Source organism: Oratosquilla oratoria, chromosome 30 (assembly GCF_046742065.1).
Source record: "Oratosquilla oratoria isolate Oo_2021 chromosome 30, ASM4674206v1, whole genome shotgun sequence".
In the NCBI taxonomy this organism is placed as follows: domain Eukaryota; kingdom Metazoa; phylum Arthropoda; class Malacostraca; order Stomatopoda; family Squillidae; genus Oratosquilla; species Oratosquilla oratoria.
In genome coordinates, this window is record NC_134806.1 from 31,622,449 (window position 1) to 31,641,810 (window position 19,362).

The window sequence follows — 19,362 nt, forward strand, 5'->3', positions numbered from 1 at the left end:
ATTGTATGTTTTATAATCATATCAAGTAGTACATTTCCCCGTAGGTCATCTCCACCCTTCACTGTCATCTTTTCCCAACAGATTTCTTTACAATTAAAGTCACACATTATAATTATTCTTCCTCCATCTTCCATTATATTATCTAGTGTTATCCTTGTGTCCTCTAACATATTCTTATGTTCTCTCTCTTCCCACAAAGCTGTTTTAGGGGGCACACAATTTACCACAAACATCTTGCTCTTCTTGTCCCCGCCCTCTATTTTCATCATGATCATCTCTACTCTATTCTTTCCATATGTAACATTCCTTACATTTATATCCTTCTTAGTCAGGAACATAACTCCACCACCTTGCTTTATCTCTGTTTCTAATCCAATAAATATATACACCATGTCCTACACTGTCAGGTGGTAATGGACCTTTCAATTTTGTCTATAATTCCCATTATGTCCAATTCTTTTTCCTTCAGGTAATCATTCAGTTCATTCAAGCCTGTTATTAATCCATCTATATTTGTGAAGGACACTTTTAATTTTCTGTTACCTCCATCCTGTTTTCTGATTCCCTTCTGTTTTCTCTCCTATGAACCATTTCCTCACTTTCATATCCACTACTCTCCAATAGAATTCTCTTTGTCTGACTCTGTTCTGTTCTCATTTTTTCTTTAGCTTCGATCCTTTTTGTTTTCTCTTCCACTCTTCCCTCTTTCTTCATCTCTCTTTTTATCCATACCTGTTTATATTGATCACTTTTTGCTAGTTTTCCTGTTTATTTTTATGTTTTTTTTTTAAAGACATTCTCTGCTGTTGTTTGTGACCTGAATTTAATCTTAATTGGTCTGGTCTTGTCTATACTGTATTTCCCTATTCTATACATATCTTCAATTTCTTTCTCTATTTCTTGTTCACCTGCTTGAAATATTTTTAATATCTTGTTTACTTTTTCCTTCTCATCCCTTACTCTTGTAGTCCTATTTGGATTATGTTTCTCTTCCATTCCTAATATAATTATACATTTCTTTTTATCTGCTAAATCTCTTACTATATTCTCCTTCTCTCTCATCACTTTAATAACTGTGTCCTTAGTGTGTTCCTTCATCTGTTGTTTCACTATATCTCCAAATTAAATTTTATTATCCTCTTGGACTTTTTTCCAACCCTTTACCTCTTTTGCTATGGACTCTTTATTCTCTTTATTATTCCTCTTTAATTCCTAATTTTCATCCTAAAACTTCTTTTAACTGTCTTTTAATTCTTCTATTTCTTTAGTTAGGTTTTGGTTCTCCTTCTTTCGTTCTTTTAATTTATCAACTCTTTGTGTAATTAGTGCAAGTTGGCTAAACCTAACCTTCCATGCTTTGTTCATTTTTGTTAGTTTTCCTCCAGACTTGCTAATCGGGGGAGGTTGTCATCTCCTCCCTCATTAAATCCATAGAAATATTTATCTCCACTTTCTATTGAGCTGCTCTAATATATATTTCTACTCTTAATTCCTTTACTTATTCAACATCAGCTGTGTCATCTGCACATCTTTTATTGTTAACACCCCTTCTGCTGTTTCAAGCTTGTTCAGCCCCTTCCTCATTTCCTTCAATTTTCTTCAATAATGCCTACCCTTCTCCTTTTTTTTACCTGCCCACTACACCACAAGCTTTCCCCTTCCCTGATACAACAGAGGTACTCCCTCATCTCTGAAATCCACGAAAATTTAGTTGTTGTTTTTCCCGAGTTCAAATCTTTGCTGTCAATCCAATGATGTGTGTGTGTGTGTGTATATACAATACATACTCAGAATGAAGGATATATGCAAGATCAAGAGAATATAAATGGCTGCAGCTGAACTGGTTCTCAGCCTGGCAGATAAACCACATAGGGAGACTAAAAAACGGGATCTACCAACATTGAAAGAAAGAAAAAAGTTAAGCAATATAATCACAATATTCAGGTTGCTAATGGGGATAGACTACTCTGACAGAAGAGATCTCTTGATCAGGTATAGAAGGGCTTTAGGAGTCATAAGAACAAATCAAAAAAGACTACATGTCTAAAGGATGAAAAGAAATATAGTTTTCCATAATGATGCATATATATTTGGAGCAACTTAAAAGGAAATATAGCCCAGACTAGAGCAATACATGACTTCAGATTCAAATATGATAAGTGGAAAATTAGGATACAGACCCAGTTGGAACTACACATGAATTCTAAGCTAGGTATGACAAACTGGAGAGTAAGAGATTGGACCCCACAAGCATTGCTCCTTTCCTGTATATTACAATTAGGTAACTAAAAGTACATACACACACACACACACATCAGTCGGAGTGACAGCGAAGTTCTTACTCCGGAGTTATCCAAGAATTTCGAGGATCACAACAATAAGGAAGTACCTGTGTTGTATCTATAGGCAAGAGGAAAGCTCATGGTGTAGTGGGAAGGTGATGAAAAAGGTGAAGGGGAGGGATTACTAAGGAAAATGGAAGGAAATGAGGAAGGGGAAGACTGGGTCCAGGAAGCCAGACGCCATGTCAACAAACGGCGACCAGACAATAATGACGAAGGGATTAGCAAAAATGTAAAGATTAGAAATATAGATAAAAGTAGTGCAATGGAAGGTGAAGATAACTATTTCCATGGATTTAATGAGGGAGGAAATGACAACCTCCCCCCGACTAGTAAATCTAGAGGAGAAACTATAAGAAATGAATGAAAATTGGGAAGCTAAGTTTAACCAAATAAAGTTAATTACTCAAAGAGTTGATAAGCTGGAAGACTTAAAGGAGAATCAAAACCTAACTAAAGAATTGGTAGAATTAAAAAGACAGTTAAGAGAAGTAAAGGAAGAGAATGAGGGATTAAAGAGGAGTAATAAAGAGAATAAAGAGTCCATAGCAAAAGAGGTAAGTGGTTGGAAGAAAGTACAAAAGAACAATAAAATTGAATCTAGAGGTATAATGAAACAGAAAATGAAAGAACAAGCTGAAAACACAGTTATTATAGTGATGAGGGAGAAGGAGAATATAGTAAGAGACTTAGCAGATAAAAAGAAATGTATAATTATATTAGGGATGGAGAGAAGTATAATCCAAATAGGACTACAAGAATAAAGGAGGAAAAGGAAAAAGTAAATAATATATTAGAAGTAGTTCAAGAAGATGAACCAGAAATAGGGAAACAAATAGAAGAAATGCATAGGCTTGAGAAATACAAAACAGATAAGACCAGACTAATTAAGGTTAAATTCAGGTCACAAATAACAGCAGAGAATATCTTAGCAAAATCAGGGAAACTAGCAGACAGTGAGCAATATAAAAAGATATGGATACAAAGAGAAATGAATGAAGAGGAAAGAGAGGATGAGAAGACAAAAAGACTAGAAGCTAAAGAAAAGAAAAAAAAGAAATTCTATTGGAGAGTAGTGAATATGGAAGTGAGGAAATGGTTCATATCAGAGGAAAACAGAAGGGAAACAGGAAAACACAATGGAAGTAGCAGAAAATTAAAAGTGTCTTACACAGATATAGGTGGATTAATAACAAGCTCAAACGAACTGAATGATTATCTGAAGGAAAAAGAACTGGACATAATGGGAATTGTAGAGACAAAATTGAAAGGTCCACTACCACTCGACAGTGTAGGACATGGTGCATATGATTATTGGATTAGAGACAGAGAGGTAAAACAAGGGGGTGGAGTTACGATCCTGACTAGGAAGGATATAAAGGTGAGGAATGTCACATATGGAAAGAATAGAGTAGAGATGATTATGATGGAAGTGAAGGACAGGGATGGGAAGAGCAGGAAGTTTGTAGTAAATTTTGTGCCTCCTAAAACGGCCTCATGGGAAGAGAGAGAACACAAAAGTATGTTAGAAGACACATGGATAACATGATGGAAGATGGAGGAAGAATAGTGATAATAGGTGACTTTAATTGTAAAGAAATCTGTTGGGAAGAGATGACAGTAACAGGTGGAGATGGCCTATGGGGAAATGTACTACTTGATATGATTATAGAACACACAATGATGCAATAGATTCAAGAGAATACTAAGTATAGAAATGAGGAAGAACCACCGAGACTGGACCTAATAATCACATCAGACCCTGAAATAGTGGACAAGATTGAATGCAAGATACCAATAAGTAAAAGTGACCACATATTGGTTGAACTGGAACTAAATGAGGAAAAATACACGAAAAAAACGAACAATATAGAAAGGGAAGATTGATGTATGATTTTTTTTATTTTTTTTATTTTTTTATAAATTAAGAGAATTCTTTCAAAAAGCAGACTGGGAAAGAATACACAAGGAGGAAACAACAGTAGAAGAGAAATGGAAAATTCCGACAAAAATTTATAAAGGAGTGGAAAAGTATGTCCCAAGACAAAAGCAAGAAAAAGAATATGTAAAGTGCTGGTACAACAAAAGATGTAGGGAGTTTAAAAGACAAAAGAGATAAAGCTTGAATAAAATGGAAAAAAATACAAAAGACCTGAAAAATGGAAAATATATACTAGTTATAGAAATGAATATGTACAAGTGTGCAGAGAGGAAAAGAGAAAATATGAAAAAGATGTCATAGAAAAATATAAAGATCAACCAAAACTATTTTACAGATATGTAAACAAACTGAAAAACAAACAAGAATTAGTGAAACTACGACAAGGAGTTGAATACACAGAGGAAATAGAAATGGCACAAATTATGAACAAGCATCTTAAATCAGTGTTTACAAGGGAGAACATGCAACCTAGAGATATAGAATGGGAGGAGAAAGTCCCCCCTATGAAAGAGATAGAAGTATCAAGGAATGAAATAATGAAACACTTGAGTAATCTCAATGTCAGAAAATCTCATGGACCAGATGAAATAGCAAACTGGATTTTGAGAGAATGCAGGAATGAACTAACAAACAAAATACATAGCCTAATAAACAGTTCATTGAAAAAAGGAAAAGTTCCACAAGATTGGAAATGAGCAAATATAGTACCAATATATAAAGGGGGAAACAAAGAAGATCCTACTAACTATAGACCAGTCTCTCTAACAAGTATGATAGCAAAAATTTGTGAAAGAATTATTAAAAGTAGATGGGTAAAGGCATTTGGAAAAAAAAACAATGTACTAAATCCAAGGCAATTTGGATTCAGACAAGGACGATCATGCATCACAAACTTAATGTGTTTCTATTCAAAGCTAATAGATGTAATACAAGAAAGAGATGGATGGGCTGATTGTGTATTTCTAGACCTGAAAAAAGCTTTTGATAAGGTGCCACATAAGTTGCTTAAGAAATTAGAAACTGCAAGAGGAATACAAGTCAAACTGCTGAAGTGGATGGAAGACTTCTTGCATGAAAGAAAAATGAGAGTAGTGATAAAAGACAAACACTCTAATTGGGATGAAGAGGTAAGTGGTGTTCCACAAGGAACAGTTCTGGCCCCAATAATGTTTGCTATATATATTGATGATATGGATAAAGGAATTGAAAGTTATATGAGCTTCTTTGCAGATGATGCAAAATTGTTGAAAAAAGTGAACACTGAAGAAGATTGTGAGTCGCTACAGAGTGATCTCAATAAAGTATGAGAATGAAGTAGGAAATGGAATTCAATATCAAGAAGTGTAGTATAATGAAATTTGGAAAAAGCAAAAAAAGAATAGTGGAATCATATAAATTGGGAAAAGAAAGAAAAAAAAGTAGAAAATGAGAAAGACCTCGGAGTCATTATTATGAATAATGTCACCTGAGAAACATATAAACAAGGTTTTTGGAGAAACTTATAATTTGAAAGAACAATCAAAGTGGCATTTACATACCTGGATGAAGAAATGGTGAAGAAAATACTAGTAATTTTGATAAGACTAAGATTGGAATATGCAGCGATGACGTGGTCATCAAGTACAAAAAAAAATATATAACAAAACTTGAAAGAATACATAGAGCAATTACGAAATTGGCACCAACACTCTCAGAACTATCATATGAAGTGAGACTAGCAAAATTTGAGCTACAGACATTAGAGCAAAGAAGAGAGAGAGGAGATTTGATAACTATTTATAGAATCATGAAAGGCACAGAAATTGCTGATAGAGAGGACCTAATAAAATGGGATAGTAGAAATACAAGAGGACACAGAAAGAAAATCAAGAAAGACAGTTATAGAAGAGATCTGAAAAAGAACAGCTTTCCCCACAGAGTAATAGACATTTAGAACAAGTTAGATGAGAAAGTGGTGTGTGCAAAAACAATACACAAAATTAAAAACAGTCTAGATAAAATGAGATATGAAGACGGGACACCACGAGCATAGCTCCCCTTTCCGTAAAATACAACTAGGTAAACTAGGTAAATACACACACACACGTTGGACAGATGGCAAAGATTGGAACTCCGGAAGAAGAAAAGAAAAGAAAACAAAAACGCAATTTTCGTGGATTTCAGCGATGAGGGAATAACTGTGTTGTAGTTGTAGGGAAGGGGAAAGCTCGTGGTGTAGTGGGAAGGTGAAGAAAAAGGAGGGGAGGAATTATTGAGAAAAATAGAAGAAAATGAGAAAGAGGAGGAACAGGCCCAGGAAGTCAGGAGTGTAAACAAAAGGTAAAAAAGTTAGCAAAGGGATCAAAAGTAGAAATATAGATAAGGGCAACTCAATAAAAACAGGAGATAATTATTTCTATGGATTTAATGAGGAAGGAGATGACAAACTCCCCCAATTAGCAAGTCTAGAGGAAAAACTAACAAACATGAACGAAGTATGGGAGGTAAGGTTTAGCCAACTTGTGCTAATTACACAGAGAGTTGATAAATTAGAAGAACTAAAGAAGAACCAATATCTAAATAAATTGAAGAATTAAAAAGACAGTTAAAAGATGTAAAGGATGCGAATGAAGAATTAAAGAGATATAATAAAGAGAATAAGAAGTCCATAGCAAAAGAGGTCAAGGGTTGGAGAAAAGTTCAGGAGGAAAACAAAATTGAATATAAAGATATATTGAAACAACAGATGAAGGAACACACTAAGAGCACAGTTATTAAAGTGATGAGAGAGAAGGAGAATATAGTAAGAGACTTAGCAGATAAAAAGAAATGTATAATTATATTAAGAATGGAAGAGAAACATAATCCAGATTAGACTACAAGAGTAAGAGATGAGAAAGAAAAGGTAAACAAGGTATTAAAATATTTTAAGGTGAACAGGAAATAGAGAAAGAAATTGAAGATATATATAGAATAGGGAAATACAGTATAGACAAGACAATAGCAGAGAAAGTCTTATCAAAAACAGGGAAACTAGCAAAAAGTGATCAGGGTAAACAGGTATAGATTAAAAGAGAGATGAATAAAGAGGGAAGAGATGAGGAAAAAACAAAAAGAATCAAAGCTAAAGAAAAAAATGAGAACAGAACAGAGTCAGATAAAGAGAAATTCTATTGGAGAGTAGTAAAGGTGAGGAAATGGTTCATAGGAGAGAAAAACAGAAGGGAAACATAAAACAGGATGGAGGTAACAGAAAATTAAAAGTATCCTTCACAAATATAGATGGATTAAAAACAGGCTTGAATGAACTGAATGATTACCTGATGGAAAAAGAACCGGACATAATGGGAATTGTAGAGACAAAATTGAAAGGTTCATTACCACCTAACAGTGTAGGACATGGTGTATATAATTATTGGATTAGAAAAGAGAAGTAAAACAAGGGGGTGGAGTTATGTTCCTGACTAAGAAGGATATATATGTGAGGAATGTTACAAAGGAAAGAATAGTGGAAATGATCATGATGGAAATAGAGGACAGGGACAAGAAGAGCAGGATGTTTGTGGTAAAATATGTGCCTCCTAAAACAGCTTTGTGGGCAGACAGAGAACATAAAAACATGTTAGAAGACACAAGGATAACACTAAATAAGATAATGGAGGATGGAGGAAGAATAGTTATAATGGGTGACTTTAATTGTAAAGAAATCTGTTGGGAAAAGATGACAGTGAAGGGTGGAGATGACCTATGGGGAAATGTACTACTTGATATGATTATAGAACATACAATGACACAATGGATACAAGAGAATACTAGGTATAGAAATGAGGAGGAGCCATTGAGACTGGACCTAATAATTGCATCAGAACCTGAAATAGTGGACAATATTGAATGTAAGACACCAATAAGTAAAAGTGACCACATATTAGTTGAACTGGAACTAAATGAAGAAAAATACATGGGAAAAACAAACAATAGAGAAAGGGAAGAATGATGTTTGGAAAAAAAATTGATAAAATCAGACATTTTTTTTCAAAAAGCAGACTGGGAAAGGATATACATAGAGGAAACAACAGTAGAAGAGAAATGGAAAAGTCTGACATCGATTTATAAGGAAGGAGTGGAAAAGTATGTTCTAAGACAAAAACAAGAAAAAGGATATGTAGAATGTTGGTACAACAAAAGATGTAGCGAGTTAAAAGATAAAAGGGATAAAGCTTGAATAAAATAGAGGAAAGACAAAAAACAAACAAAATATGGAAAATATATACTGGTTATAAAAATGAATATATGCAAGTGCACAGAGAAGAAAAGAGAAAATACAAAAAGGATGTAATAGAAAAATGTAAAGATCAACCAAAACTATTTTATAGATTTGTAAACAACAAACTGAAAAACAAACAAGAAAATTAGTGAAACTACGACAAGGAGGAATAGAATACACAGAGGAAATAGAAATGGCACAAATTATGAACAAGCATTTTAAATCAGTGTTTACGAGAGAGAACATACAACTTAGAAATGTCAAGTGGGAGAAAGAGATAGAAGTAACAAAGAATGAAATAATGAATCACTTGAGTAATCTCGATGTTAGAAAATCGTATGGTCCAGATGAAATAGCAAACTGGATTTTGAGAGAATGCAGGGACGAACTAACTGACAAAATACATAGTCTAATAAGCAGTTCATTGAAGGAAGGAAAAGTTCCAGAAGATTGGAAAAGAGCAAATATAATACCAATATATAAGGGGGAAAACAAAGAGGATCCTACAAACTATAGACCAGTCTCTCTTACAAGTACAGTAGCTAAAATTTGTAAATGATCAAAATTACATGAATAAAGCATTTGGAAAAAAAAACAATGTACTAAATCTGAGGCAGTTTGGATTTAGACAAGGAAGATCATGCGTCGCAAACTTGAGGTGTTTCTATTCAAGACTAATAGATATAAAACAAGAGATGGATGGGCTGATTGTGCCTTTCTACACCTGAAAAAAAGCTTTTGATAAGGTGCCACATAAGAAACTTCTAAAGAAATTTGAAACTACAGGAGGAATACAGGGCAAACTACTTAAGTGGATGGAAGACTTCTTGCATGAAAGCAAAATGAGAGTGGAGATAAGAGACAAACATTCCAATTGGGAAGAGGTGATTTGTGGAGTTCCACAAGGAACAGTTTTGGCCCCAATAATGTTTGCTATATATATCAATGATATGGATGAAGGAATTGAAAGTTATATGAGCTTCTTCACAGACGATGCAAAAATGTTGAAAAAAGTGAGCACTCAAGAAGATTGTGAGTAGCTGCAGAGTGATCTCAATAAAGTATGGGAATGGAGTAGGAAGTGGGAGATGGAATTCAACATTAAGAAGTGTAGTATAATGGAATTTAGAAAAAGCAAAAAAAGAATAGTGGGATCATATACATTGGGAGAGGAAGAAATTAAAAAAGTGGAAAAAGAGAAGGACCTAGGAGTCATTATTATGAATATGTCCCCTGAGAGTCATATAAACAAAAATTTTTGGAGAAACTTATAACTTAATAAGATCAATCAAAGTGGCATTTACATACCTGGACGAAGAAATGGTGAAGAAAATACTACTCACTTTGATAAGACCATGATTAGAGTATGCAGTGACGACGTGGTCACCAAGCACAAAAAAAAAAATGTATCACAAAACTTGAAAAAATACAAAGAGCAATTATGAAATTGGCACCAATGCTCTCAGAACTATCATATGAGGAGAGACTGGCAAAACTTGAGATACAGACATTGGAGCAAAGAAGAGAGAGAGGAGACTTGATAACTATTCATAGAATCATGAAAGGCATGGAAATTATTGATAGAGAGGATCTAATAAAATGGTAGAGATACAAAAGGACATGGAAAGAAAATCAAGAAAGACAATTACAGAAGAGACCTGAAAAAGAAGAGCTTTCCCCACAGGATAATAGATGTTTGGAACAGGTTAGATGAGAATGTGGCGTGTGCAAAAATGATACACGAATTTACAAACAGTCTAGATAAAACGAGATATGGAGATGGGACACCATGAGCATAGCTCCCCTTCCCATAAAATACAACTAAGTAAATACATAAAAATAAATGGTTAAGGGTGATAAAAATCTTACTCAAAGCTTTATTTTCCACTAGTTCCATACAGCCATTTTCTGAAGAGCTGTGTGAAGCTACTTAAGATTAAAACTTGAACTAAGATTCTTACTTCCTCAAATAACCTCTATCAGCTTGTTACACTGTCTCAACAATGTATAAGTATATATGTACACACATACACACACAATTTCATATATACATATATATATACATGTATATATATATATATATATGTATATATATATATATATATATGTATATATATATATATATGTATATGTATATATATATACATTATATAAATATATATATATATATATATCACATGCATACACACATATATACATATAAAGTATACAGTTTCTGCATGTAGTGCTCTCTGCTAAGTCTACTCTGGACTTCTGATCAAATGTCTAGTTACCCACCTTGTCTGAGGAGCAGGATGTTGACCAAACTTTTAGGTTGGCGTAGGGCCAGGAACCTGTCAACATAATTCTGCCACCTACATTGACCCAAAATGGAGCAATGCTGACTATCTGGAGTGGAGTACTCCATTAAGCCTCCACATGTGAAGCTCTGTCCTGCTGGGTTCCTCTCCCAGACAGGAGGAAACTTGATTATGAGAGGTGTGGGATAAAACTACAAATATGGTTCCTATGTAAAGATGGGATGGTTTCACTGTTGTACTTCTGGAGGCTGGTGGTTGCAGCAGTGGTAAAGTGACAAACGCCAAGAGGCCCAGTGCTGGGAGAACCTCTAGCTGGTTCTACTGATGTGCAGTTGGAGTAGTTTTAACCTTTTCCAGGTATAATTAGTACTGTGAGATTTATAGCTGGGTGTGGATGTGATAATACTTTCCAAGGTGAGTCTTCTATGTATAGGTAAAACCAGTGTCAGGGGCTATGCCTATCACTGATCTGGCAGATGCAAAGTACCTGACAGATATTGTTACTGCAATATTAATCTCCCCAGATCATATTGTGGTGGAAATAGACCCATAAATGAGTCAAATTTTACCATATCTCATTTGCTAAGATATATGTAAGCTGAAATGATATTTCTGAATAACATTCTTCATGTTAACCTTTGTTGTGGGGTGTGAATCTGTCGATAGCTTGGTTGTACTGGACAACTTCAATCTCTTCACAGTTGGTTGTGATGTGTATTGCCCAATATCAATCTAGAAATATTGTAAGTCATTATTTGTTAAAATGTGCAGTCCAGAAAATTCATAGTTCAAGAGCCACTGGACTGGTTACACTGGAAATTATCATGTAATGGAGAGGCCTAAGCATGTTCTTTTTAAAATAAATTGCTGACTTATGTACAACTGTTGGGTGTTCACAAACAATGACTTTTTCAGGACATGCCATAAACTGGTGATAGTAACACTGGAGCTGTATTCAAAAGCCTTATCATATGAGGTGTCCATACACCTGAACATGGGTAACTTCTGTAATGAGACAACACTATATGAATATGATGTCTCACACCACTTTGAGGTGTCCGGTACTTGCTGTTGGCTCCCAAGTATGTAGTACAGCTTAAGCTTAAAAAAAAATTCCATGATTGGGGGCATTGGAGGCCAGCTAAGATTAAAACTATGATGCCCTTGAGATGGAGACACTAGCTCTCATCAGAAAATGTCATAAATAATGGCTGGCTAATATCAAAGTTCTTCATAAGAGGAAAATCCCAAACTGGATTCCTGTTAAAAGCCGATTGGGAGAATCACGTGTGCTGTCCTGCAGAGGAGACAAAGTCCCGCCACATCTTTTGCACCCACTACAACACAAAGGGCAATCTTTACTCCTAATTCTTGCCATGACTGTATTCCATCCATGATGCAGACTGAAGTATAGTGACAAACATGATGCAAAAACAACAACCAGGGCAAAGTAATACAAGAATTTGTTGATGGCAAAATTCCCAAATTTAGGGTTAGCTACGTCTGATGATGAAGTCTCTTCCAACCACCTGATCAGTTAAGGCCTCTTTATCTTTCACTGAAGTCTGGATGATAAATGTCTGAGTGAAGACAGTGAAGATGGATGATGTCTAAAACATTAGGTGAGAGGTATTCAAGTTCCAAGATGATGCCAAAGTTCCATGGTCTCTGTAAGGTGAATATAATCATATGGTGGAAAGGTCTAAGGTAAGGTCTTGCTATCCTTTGTAATAGTAAAGGGCAGTTGACTTAAGTTAACTGTAAGTGTATTCTTGGTTAGATTTTTGCTAACATGCTTATGGTGAGAATCCAAATCAACAACTGGAGAACTGACATCCTCAATACATCTATGGCTGTCCAATCCTGAGCTTTTCATGTCATCAATGAATGCCAACATAACTTTCAGTTGGTGCATTTCGTGAGTTACATAAACTTTAAGAATGCTTTTCTTCATTATTCTTATATGTCAAGATTACATCTAAAAAGAGCATTTGGTTAAATTTCTATCTTTCCTCTCCCTTCTAAATCTCCTCTCCTCTATTACTTGGTTCATGACTCATTTAATTCAAATAAAATTATTTTTTCTTTCAGACTTCCTGAAATATTTTCTCAAATCTGCCTTTCTATCCACTACCTTTCCCATTATAAATGGGCAACATTCAAGATCTCTCCCAGTATTCTTGAATTTTTATTTCCTTCAATTCTCAAAGATCCTTTGATTCTATGTGACCACTCACAAACTTTATCATATCATATCCATCATAGCTACAGTTACCTCATCTAGGGACCAATGAAAAATACCGCTAAGTAGTAGTCCTGCAAAATGGATGTCAGAGAAAAATATCTCCCTGTCACCCATCTTCAAAGTTGTTAACACCTTCACTTTCCTCTAGAGGTGCAGCCCCAAGAAGCTGGCATTCAGTCTCTGGACAGGGCCTAAAAGCTCAATATATCAATTTCAACTGAAAATCCTCCAACTTTTCAATATATAAGAACTGAAAATTGGTAATTGCCTCATTCCTGCTGGTAGTCATTAGAATAACTGTACTGCCCAAAGTTCCTTCCCTGAGACATCTACAGGAGGGTCCAAGGACTGTTGCCAGCCACTGTGAGGCTGTAAATTTCCAGTAAGTGAAACTCAAGGCAACAATACTTAGTAGAAGTAGTAGTAGTATCATTATTACATCTACTTTATTGCATTTCCTATTCTAATACATTTACTGCCTCTTCCATCTCTTTTCTTTAAATCTCTTATTGTTGCCCAAGCCTAAACATTACAGTACTTGATAAAAATGTTGCACCAAAATATCATTGTTTCATTCAGTGAGTACCATGCTTGCAAGGCAATTGTCAACTTGTCCATCACCATTATGACATCATGATTCTTTCTTCTCAGTTTCAGCGTTGAAATTATATAAATACATGTTCCCAAGTGTTTACTTACATTTTGTTATGCTATATCTTTAAAATATACAAAGACAGATTGAAAGCATTGGTCCTAATATCACAAGAAGAGAAAAGAGTAAGATTTGACCTGTTAGTTATGTTTAGAAATTAAATGGAATAGATACCTTGACAGAGATCTCATGATCAGGGATGAGAGTCATGAGGTCATGCAAATAAAATTAAAAGTCTAAACGATGTCATGAAATGCAGATTTGCAAAAAGATGCATTAATTTCTGGAACAGCTTAGAAACTAATGTTCTATTCATCTATCTATACACAAGGAACTATCCTTTTATAAGAGAGGTAGCCAAGGCATACACCCAGTCCTGCCTATTTCACTCCTATCCACCACCCATTTGTTCCCTCTCATTCTAGAAGCTAATATTGCCCAATCTAAATTTATTAATTAATTCAGAGCTAGAAATGATGGTTGGAGAACAAGACATGATCTCATATTTCAATATAACTCTTTGCCTGTGTACTAAAATTACACAAATGCAATTATATAAATGCAAATCATATCTCACACAACCACACACACGATAGTCGAAGTAACAGCGAAGATTGGAACTCCAGAAAAAAATAATAATAATAAATTTTCGTGGATCTCAACGATGAGGGAGTACCTGTTTTGTATTAGTTGGGAAGAGGAAACCTCATGGTGTAGTGTGAAGGTGAAGAAAAAGGAGAAGGGGAGGGATTACTGAGGAAAATGGAAGGAAATGAGGAAGGGGATGAATGGGCCCTGGACGTCAGAATGAATGTCAACGAAAGATGTGCAGACGATAGAGGTGAAGTCGAAGAGATTAGTACAAATATAAAAATATAGAGAAGAGCATAGTAATGGAAGGTGGAGATAATTATTTCTATAGATTTAATGAGGGAGGAGATGACAAACTCCCTCAATTAGCAAGTCTTGAGGAAAAACTAACAAAAATGAACGAACAATGGGAGGTTAGGTTCAGTCAACTTGCCCTGTTTACACAGAGTTGATAAATTGGAAGAACTAAAGAAGGAGAACCAAAACCTAAATAAATAGAACAATTAAAAAGACAGTTAAAAGAAGTAAAGGATGAGAATGAGGAATTAAAGAGGAATAATAAAGAGAAAAAGGAGTCCATAGCAAAAGAGGTAAGTGATTGGAAAAAGGTTCAGAAAAATAGCAAAATTGAATTTAGAGATAGAGTGAAACAACAGATGAAGGAACACACTAAGGACACAGTAATTAAAGTGATGAGAAGGAGAATATAGTAAGAGACTTAGCAGATAAAAAGAAATGTATAATTATGTTAGGAATGGACAAGAAATAATCCAAATAGGACTACAAGAGTAAGAGAAGAGACAGAAAGAGTGAACAGGGTACTAAAAATATTTCAAGAAGGTGAACAGGAAATAGAGAAAGAAATTGAAGAAATATATAGACTTATGAAATGTAGTATGGAGAAGACCAGACCAATTAAGGTTAAATTCAGGTCACAAACGACAGCAGAGAATGTCTTATCAAAAACAGGGAAACTAGCAAAAAGTGATCAGTACAAACAGATATGTATAAAAACATATGAATAAAGGAAAGGAAGAGAAAACATGAAGAATGGAAGTTAAAGAAAAAAACAGAACAGAACAGAGTCAAAGAGAAATTCTATTGGAGAGTAGTGGATATGAAAGTGAGGAAATGGTTCATAGGAGAGAAAAACAGAAGGGAAACATAAAACAGGATTGAGGTAACAGAAAATTAAAAGTATCCTTCACAAATATAGATGGATTAATAACAGGCTTGAACAAAATGAATGATTACCTGATGGAAAAAGAACCAGACTTAATGGGAATTGTGAAGACAAAATTGAAAGGTCCATTACCACCCAACACTGTAGGACATGGTGCATATAATTATTGGATTAGAAACAGAGAAGTAAAATAAGGTGGTGGAGTTATGTTCCTGACTAAGGATATAAATGTGAGGAATGTTACATATGGAAAGAATAGAGTGGAAATGATCATGATGGAAAAAGAGGACAGGGACAAGAAGAGCAGGAAGTTTGTGGTAAATTATGTGCCTCCTAAAAGAGTTTCGTGGGAAGAGAGACAACACAGGAATATGTTAGAGGACACAAAGGTAACACCAAGATAATGGAAGATGAATAGTTATAATGGGTGACTTAAATTATAAAGAAATCTCCTGGGAAGAGATGACAGTGAAGGGTAGAGATGATTTATGGGGAAATGTACTACTTGATATGATTATAGAACACACAATGATGCAATGGATTCAAGAGAATACTAGGTATAGAAATGAGGAAGAGCCATCGAGACTAGACCTAATAATCACATCAGAACCTGAAATAGTGGACAAGATTGAATATGAGACACCACTAAGTAAAAGTGACCACATATTAGTAGAACTGGAACTAAATGAAGAAAAATACATGAGAAAAAATGAACAATATAGAAGGGGAAGAATTATGTATGGAAAAACAAATTTTGATAAAATCAGAATTTTTTTCAAAAAGCAGACTGGGAAAGGATATACAAAGAGAAAACAACAGTAGAAGAGACATGGAAAATTTTGACAACAATCTATAAAAATGTGGAAAATTATGTTCCAAGACAAAAACAAGAAAAAGGATATGTAGAATGTTGGTACAGCAAAAGATGTAGAGTTAAAAGACAAAAGGGATAAAGCTTGGATAAAATGGAGGAAAGACAGAAAAAAACAAAAAATGGAAAATATATACTGATTATAGAAATGAATATGTACAAGGGCACAGAGAAGAAAAGAGAAAACAGGAAAAGGATGTCATAGAAAAATGTAAAGATCAACCAAAACTATTTTATAGATTTGTAGACAACAAATGGAAAAACAAACAAGAATTAGTGAAGAAAACAGGGAGGAATAGAATACACAGAGGAAATAGAAATGACAGAAATTATGAACAAGCATTTTAAATCAGTGTTTACGAGGGAGAACATACAACTGAGAGATGACGAGTGAGAAGGGAAAGTCCTCCTTATGAAAGAAATAGATGTAACAAAGAATGAAATAATGAATCACTTGAGTAATCTCGATGTCAGAAAATCACATGGTCCAGATGAAATGGCAAACTGGATTTTGAGAGAATACAGGAATGAACTAACAGACAAAATACATAGTCTAATAAGCAGTTCATTGAAGGAAGGAAAAGTTCCAGAAGATTGGAAAAGAGCAAATATAGTACCAATATATAAGGGGGGAAACAAAGAATACCCTACAAACTATAGACCGGTTTCTCTTACAAGTACGGTAACAAAAACTTGTGAAAGAATGATCAAAATTAGATGGGTAAAGCATTTGGAAAAAACAATGTACTAAATCCAGGGCAGTTTGGATTTAGACAAGAAAGATCATGTGTCACAAACCTGATGTGTTTCTATTCAAAACTAATACATACAATACAGGAAAGAGATGGATGGGCTGCTTGTGCCTTTCTACACCTGAAAAAAGCTTTTGATACGGTGCCACATAAGAAATTGCTAAAGAAATTAGAAAAGTATCCTTCACAACAAGACTTGGAGATCTGGAAATGGGCTCAAAAGTGGGAGGTGAAATTCAATATCAAGAAATGTATTATAATGGATTTGGAAAAAGTAAAAACAGAATATAGAGAGATTATAAAATTGGTGAAGAAGTCAAAAAAGTAAACTCGGAAAAACACCTTAGAGTGATGATCAGCAAAGACTTGACACCGGATAAACATATTAATAAAATAGTCGGAGAAACCTACAATTTGTTGAGGTAAATAAAAGTGGCATTTGCCTATTTGGATGAGGAAATGATAAAAACAAATTCAACTACACTAATAAGACCAAAACTTGAGTACGCAGCAACCCTACGGACACCCAGTACCAAAAAGAATATAAAAAAATTAGAAAGAATACAAAGAGCAACAACAAAACTGGCACCAACTCTTTCCAAAATGACATATGAACAAAGAATTACCAACTCTGGAACAAAAAAGGGAAAGAGGAGACCTACTCTCTATAGAATTATAAAGGGAATGGAAAACTTAGATAAGAATGATTTATTGAAATGGGACACTGGAAAAAAAAGAGGACACAAAAATAAAATAAAAAAAGATAATTACAGAAGAGATCTGAAAAAAAAAAAAAAAAAAAAAAAGCTTCCCACACAGAGTGATATACTTGGAACAAATTAGAAAAAGAAACAGTGTGTGCAAACACTATCCAAGATTTTAAGAAAATAATTGATGCTGAGAGATACAAAGACGGGTCACCACAAGCATAGCTTCCTTCCCGTATAATACAACTAGGTAAATACAACTAGGTAAATACACATTTTACATATACAGTGTGTAACTGTAAGTACATACTTATACATACATTCTTTCAAATGTACAACAATTACTGGTATGTCAAATGTATGCTTAGGCACACAATATTCCTTTTAGGAAATCTCTTGTTCTTTTTTTCAGAAAATCAAGTGCTCAGTACAAAAAAAGTTTTACATTGATCCAAATGTTTCCTGAATATACCTTACTAAGAAATATACTGGAACTCAAACTTTTGCAATCATTCAAATATAATGGAACTTTTATTATACTTAATGAGAAAATAAGGATAAATACATAAATTAATTGACATGGAGCTTAGACAGCAAAGACAAAGAAGTAAAACATCAGGTGAAGGACACACATGCAGGGTACTGTACTAGAATATCATATTTACTTAGTGGATGAGAGACTGAGGAAGTGGTGGTGGTGGTAGTGGTGGTGATAGTTGTGGTGGCAGTGGCAGTAGTGATGGTAGTAGTAATGGTGATAGTGATAGTAGCAGTAATAGTAGTAGTAGTAGTAGTAGTAGTAGTAGTAGTAGTAGTAGTAGAAGCAGCAGTAGTTGTAATAGTAGGAGAAGTAGTAGTAGTAGTAGTAGTAGTAGTGGTAGTAATAGCAGTAGTAGTAGTGGTAGTAATAGCAGTAGTAGTAGTGGTAGTAGTAGTCACAGAAGAAGTAAGATAGACAGCAGCCTTTGTAACAGCTGTAGTAGTGGCTACAGTATTTGTAGTAAAAGTAGAAGGAATAGTAACAGCAGCAGCAGTAGTAGTAGAAGTAGTAGTAGTAGTAGTAGTAGTAGTAGTAGTGGTAGTAGTAGTAGTTATGGTGATGGGAATAATAGTAGTAGTTATGGTGATAGGAATAGTAGTAGAAATAGTGGTGGTTATAAAAATAGTTGTAGTTGTAATAACAGTTGTAACAGTGGTGACTGCAGCAAAAGAAATAAAAGTAACAGAATTGATCAGATTTGCTATAGTTATAGTAGCAGCTGGAGAAGTTAAAGAAATTGAAGTTTTGGTAAAGTCATAGGTAAAAGAGATGGCAGCCATAGAAACAGTAGTAGTTGTAACATTGGAATATGTAGAAGTGGACACAGTAATAGTTACAGTAGTAGTAGTAGTAATAGCATCAGCATCAGCAGTAGTAGTAGTAGTAGTAGTAGTCGTAGTAGTAGTAGTAGTAATAGTGGTAGTGATAGGAGTAGCAGCAGAAGAAATTGTGGTATTAGAAGTAATAGTAATAGTGGTGGTAATGGTGGTAGTG

At 34.5% G+C, this 19,362-nt stretch overlaps 1 protein-coding gene across 10 annotated transcripts in view; it reads right to left on the reverse strand.

The window, feature by feature from the left end:
- Positions 1 to 19,362, reverse strand: part of tutl (immunoglobulin superfamily member turtle) — a 302,646-nt gene that overhangs the window by 57,810 nt on the left and 225,474 nt on the right. For 8 of the 10 annotated variants that reach the window (XM_076212759.1, XM_076212758.1, XM_076212755.1 and 5 more), the window contains one exon: positions 18,494 to 19,362. This exon is cut by the window's right edge and continues 102 nt beyond it. The exons of the other annotated variants lie outside the window; for them this stretch is intronic. The gene's annotated coding sequence lies outside the window, so the exon portion shown is untranslated. The remainder of the gene's footprint in view (positions 1 to 18,493) is intronic. 10 annotated transcript variants of the gene reach the window in all.